Source organism: Alligator sinensis, unplaced genomic scaffold (genome assembly GCF_000455745.1).
Source record: "Alligator sinensis unplaced genomic scaffold, ASM45574v1 scaffold375_1, whole genome shotgun sequence".
NCBI lineage: Eukaryota > Metazoa > Chordata > Crocodylia > Alligatoridae > Alligator > Alligator sinensis.
In genome coordinates, this window is record NW_005841928.1 from 1852341 (window position 1) to 1857549 (window position 5209).

The following is a 5209-nucleotide window of genomic DNA, read 5'->3' on the forward strand; positions in this document are numbered from 1 at the left end:
CCCCACTGGGTGTTAGGATCCCAGTCTTGATTTTCCTTAGGGCAAAGTTCATCTACATCACCGGCTGGGTGACGCTGCTGTGCTATCGTGCGTGCTTTCTTTAAGACCAACCTCTTTTCTTCTGAAGTCAGAAGAGCGGCCAGTAAGGCCTGAATATCTATCCAGTTTGGTTGGTGGGTGAGGAAAATAGTAGAGAACATACCCAAGCAAGGGTCAGCCCCTGATGTACTGAGCATGTGTGCTCCATGCAGAGATGTGCAGTTTCTGGTGTCTGTAATGGTGAGTGTTGCTGGTTTTGCAGGGTCTTTTGTTTTTCAAATGCTGGTCTTGTCTCTGTTCCTGGGTGAGGTCCGTGGTTCCTGGGTGAATCAATGTGAGGTGATGGCCTGGTCATTACAGGCCATTCAGTAGAGGCCTGCTACCACTGTATTTCAATCATTCCCAATCATTCTCATTCATCTGGGAACCAATTTACATGGGAGGGGTACATGACTCATACAGTTGCAACATGGGATGCCCAGGCAGAGGACAGAAGATGGAGGTTTGACATATAAAAAGGAAACTTGACATGACTTTGGTTCACTTAAAAACACAGGCCTAAACCATAAAAAGGAAATTTGACATGACTTTGGTTCACTTAAAAACACAGGCCTAAACCATACAATATCCATATGAAACAATAAAAATCGATACAAAAATGATAATATAATATACAACAGTAAAAATTAATACAAACCTAATAGCCCCTCACTAGGTGACTTTTCCAAATTCATATACTCATGGGCATTGGCCCATGTGCTGCCCTTCTGGCCATCCTTCAGCCCTACTCAAGAAACCCCCTGGTGCAGCCCTTCAGACCAGCCTTCAGTCCTACTCTGTACCTTATAGAGTGTCCTTCAGGTTGTAAAGATGCCCCTTACTCTGTGTGGGCCTACCACACCTAACTGCCCCCACTCTGGGGCCACCCTGCTGTCCTCTTACTCTGGGCTACACTACTGCCCCCTCACACTTCGCCCTCTGGGGTCTTACACCCCTGTGGGGCTCAGGTGGCTACAGCCATTCCTGGCCCCTTGCCTGGCCCTAAACTCTGGGTAACCCACCATGTAGCAAAACCCCCAGTTTCTTTCTTTTTTTTTTTAAATTTATTTATTTAAAAATGCATTCCCTCCCCTTCCCCAATCATTTCTGACATTTCTCTCCCTTTATATTCCCTATAGATAAGTATAAGTGAGCTCAAACTTATCCTAAGTTTTGAATGTTTTTATTTTGCTAGCAAGTTTTTGGTTTTATATTGTTACAGTTTCTACATCAAGTGGGTCAGCTTGTTAACTAAGTTAGCCAGTGATGACCATATCATTACTGTACAGTTCAGTGAACAATGATAAATCAGTCAACAGCTACCCTCTTAAAACAGCTAACCGTAGCATCAACTTAAGACTTACCAAATGTCGAAAGGAATTTCAACTCTCACTACAAGAAGGATAAACATGAAATGCATAATAATGCTTTATTTTAAAAAGGGAGGTGGGAGCGCATGGCTTCCCCCATGTTTTCACTGTTGTTTTTCCTCCTTTTTGAAATATAAAATTGACTGAAATTAATTAATTTATTTCCCTCACTCTCCTGCAGATCATGTCCAAATAAAAAAGTTCAATCGTCTTTTTTGTGTGCAAGTACATTATTTTTTTTTTTTACTTTACAACAATACCAATTTAGTCTTGTAGGTGGTAGCAACCCTTTCTCTATACTAAAGCTCACACTAATGGTGTCCTTAGACTTTTCATTTCTGTAAACTAGACTTTCTTTGCATGTCAGTGGATTCCATAGTTGTTATTGTAGCCTGTCTACACTATTTTCCCACCCACTGCTGCCAATGATGGAGGAGTATTACTAGTAATCCAGCTGTCAGCAATTTGAGGGCAGATGTAAATTCAGGCAGATTTTATGAATTTATTTTCAGAGCAAGATTTTTACTCCACTTATTTTTTCATTATTTTCATTATTGTTTTGTAGAAAGAGTCTTTGTTAAGGATCTGGTAGCCAATCCAATTCTAACTGCAGTGTGAATTATAATACACCTATAAATCCTAAGTGACCCTGAACAAATCTTGCAGCAAGATCAGGAAGAATTAGAATTCATATTTCTCATATTGTTTAGTTTAAAAACTTGGAATAAATCAAATATCTCTTGATTATGAAGGTTTGGTGGGGAGCAGGGAAGAGAGAAGGAAGAAGAGTGGGGATGAAAATCAAACTTAAAACAAAACAATAGCAAACAAACAAAAATTGTTACACTGTATAGACCAGATAAAATCAAGTTAATCCTTATTTTAAAACCTTCTCTAGTAACCTTTATTGAAGCAATATAATTTCATTTAAATTATATTTAATTTTTATCTGATAAACTATCTTCTTGAAGGCCACATCCAGATGAGCGCAGCCATGCAGGATATGACGCTGCAGACACGACTGCAGTGTCGCATACTGCATGTTTCATTGCTCTCCACGCTTCAAGGGAGCAGCACAGAGGATTTTTTTCACCCCTGGATATCCAAGGGTCAAAGAAACGCATGGAGAAAAAAAACAGAGCTGTGCACGCAGCAGTAGCATACACTGCCTGAACCCAGAGCTTGGCAATATTGACCCAATATTTGGATCCTATCCACACTTGCTGAGCTTGTGCAGATTACTAAAGGGAGGGAAGTCTTAAACTATTAGCAAAGAGAAAAGTCAGGAGACAGTCAAAAAGGTATAGGGGGTGTAAGTGCTAAGGAAAGTGACTTACACAGAAATGAAAAAGAAAAAGCACTAAATGGAGAGAAAAGTTACATGTTCTAGGTGATCAGAAGTTACCTCATTATTTCAGTTACAGTATTATGATAAATGGCTATTTTACTATATATTGTAGTACATCAAACAAACTGGCTCTGATTCATTTACTCAAGTGTATTAGGGCATCTAAGCCACAACACTTTTCTCCTTCCCCTCACTACTTCCTAAAGTCAAGCTTTGTTGAACTGAAAATATTTTTAACTAGGCCTTCAAATGAACTGAGAATTTTGAACATGAATATGGGCACAATAGGTTCATAATCTTCAATTCAGTTCCCATTACATTCTTTGGAAAGATGCCTGTTGACTATATGGTAAGAAGATCAGGCCCTCAGAATTACTATGGTGTTTGTATGTGCCATGGGGGTTTACTTCAGTTTAATTGTCCCTAAATTGAAGCAGTGGGTCTTTAAAAACACTGCTTCAATTTAGGGTGAAGTAAACCCCCATGGTATGTACACAAGGGTGGGTCCAACCCTTACTTGCTTCTCCAGCAGCAGGAAGGAGAGGGTGAGCTGCTGGCTGGCCAAGCAGTCCCTGAGCTACAATTAAAGTGGTGCAAAAGGGCATTAAGCCACTTTAAAGGCCAATTTTGTGGCGTATACAAATGGCCTATGATCCTTGATCATCAACTGCACAAGCTTGAAGATTTCAGTGGGATTTTGCTTATTTTAACCAGGTGAATCTCTCATTAAAAATTAGCTCTCCACACTCCTCATACTTAAAATATCATTGCTCATAACTGATCAGTAACTCACATGGTATGAAAACTTTATTTCCTAGGGAGCTTAATTTATTTGTATGAACATAAAAAATAAGAGCTTTCCTTCTAAAATGGAGAGTAGTAACTTAGTCCAAAGCATAAACTGTATTTATTACATTAGTTTTAAAAGGGAATATAAAGTAATTCATTGAGTATAATCTAAATTCTTATATGGTTTGACTCAGGTTTATAGCTGTCATTTGCTACTAAAAATTATTTTTATTTATTTCAGTGTGAGCCTGCAAAGATATATTAACACCTCTCTATTGGTGTCAACAAGCTATTTTTATTTTATTCTGTAATTTCTAAAGAAGTATATATCTCATAGTTACAAATAAACGATCTGTGACCAGTGTCCTTATACTGAATATCTAAACAAATAATGATAGGATATTTATTTTCAACTAAGACCAAAAGCAAGCTTTGGTTCAATAACTGAAGTTAAAGGAAGATAGTACTTACAAGTATGGTGGGTGCATTAGTGTAATGATAACATTGCACTGTAAGTTGCTTGTGATGCAGTTGTATTCATATTATTATTCACATATGATATGGCTACTTCAAGACAAGACAAAAATATACTGCTTCTTTTAAGCTCGAGGTTGTCAATACATTCAGGGAGAGTAACATTCTAATGAAGCTTCATTTCTGATTCTACTGTGCTCCTTAAAGCAAAGCAAAACACAACCCAATGCGTGATCAGGAAGATTGAAAATGAAATTGTGTTGCTTCTTCTGGTGCCTGGTTAATGATTTGTCAATTCTAACTCTCAGTAATAGAATTGAGTTAATATTAAACCATCACCACCATAGATTTGGATCAATGGTTGGGAAAAAAAAAGAAAGATTTGGATGTATCTCACTTTCTGGGTAAATATATCTACACTCGATTTTGAAGATTCCATCTCACCTTAACTTTATTTAGAGCAAATGCGATGTTCTTATTTCATAAGAGAAAAAAAAAACCACTTAAAAGAGAGTGAGAATATCAGCATAAAGCAGCATAAAGCCAGTGATTTCTAAAGGGTGTGCTGCAGCACGCTAATGTGCCACAAAAGCGGCGAAAGTGTGCCACAGGATACCCCTATGTGAGGAGGTAAATGCTCTTCTCCTCCACCAGGTACCCTGCATCTGAACCAGATACTCCACTGGTACCAGTGGCTGGTTGTCTAGGGACTGCCACCACTTCTGTAGCCTTTCCCTGACCTTCTCTTTCTCCTGGCAGCCCTTGTCCTAGTCCCTCATGCTCCCAGAAGCACTTGGCCACAGTGAAACATAGATGGAACCATGCTCTATGGCTTAGCTTGCTCCCTCCCCTCCTTCCATGCTTGGGGATTGATGGGGGAGGGACCAGGATGGGCTTCAGGGATAGTTACTCGTGTGTGAGACCCTGCAGGAACAGCCTCAGTAATGAGGACAGCTTCAGGTGCAAACCAGAGGTTGGAAGGGGGCATCCAGTAGAAAAAGCAGGGCACAGCAGGTTGACATCCTGTCCTCATTGCCACCAGCTAGATCAGTGATTCTAACTTCTTTAGCTTCAACACCTTCCTCCATATCTTTTCTGTAAAAAAAACAACAACACAAGTACACACACACACACACACACACACACACAC

At 39.4% G+C, this 5209-nt stretch overlaps 1 long non-coding RNA gene across 1 annotated transcript; it reads right to left on the bottom strand.

Annotated features, from left to right (window-relative positions):
• Positions 1–35: 35 nt before the first annotated feature.
• LOC112549557 lies at positions 36–4293 on the bottom strand. Its single transcript, XR_003093015.1, has 2 exons — positions 4057–4293; positions 36–359 (listed from the first exon to the last, which is right to left on the bottom strand). It is a non-coding gene; the product is annotated as an uncharacterized LOC112549557 (long non-coding RNA).
• Between the last annotated feature and the right edge of the window lie 916 nt (positions 4294–5209).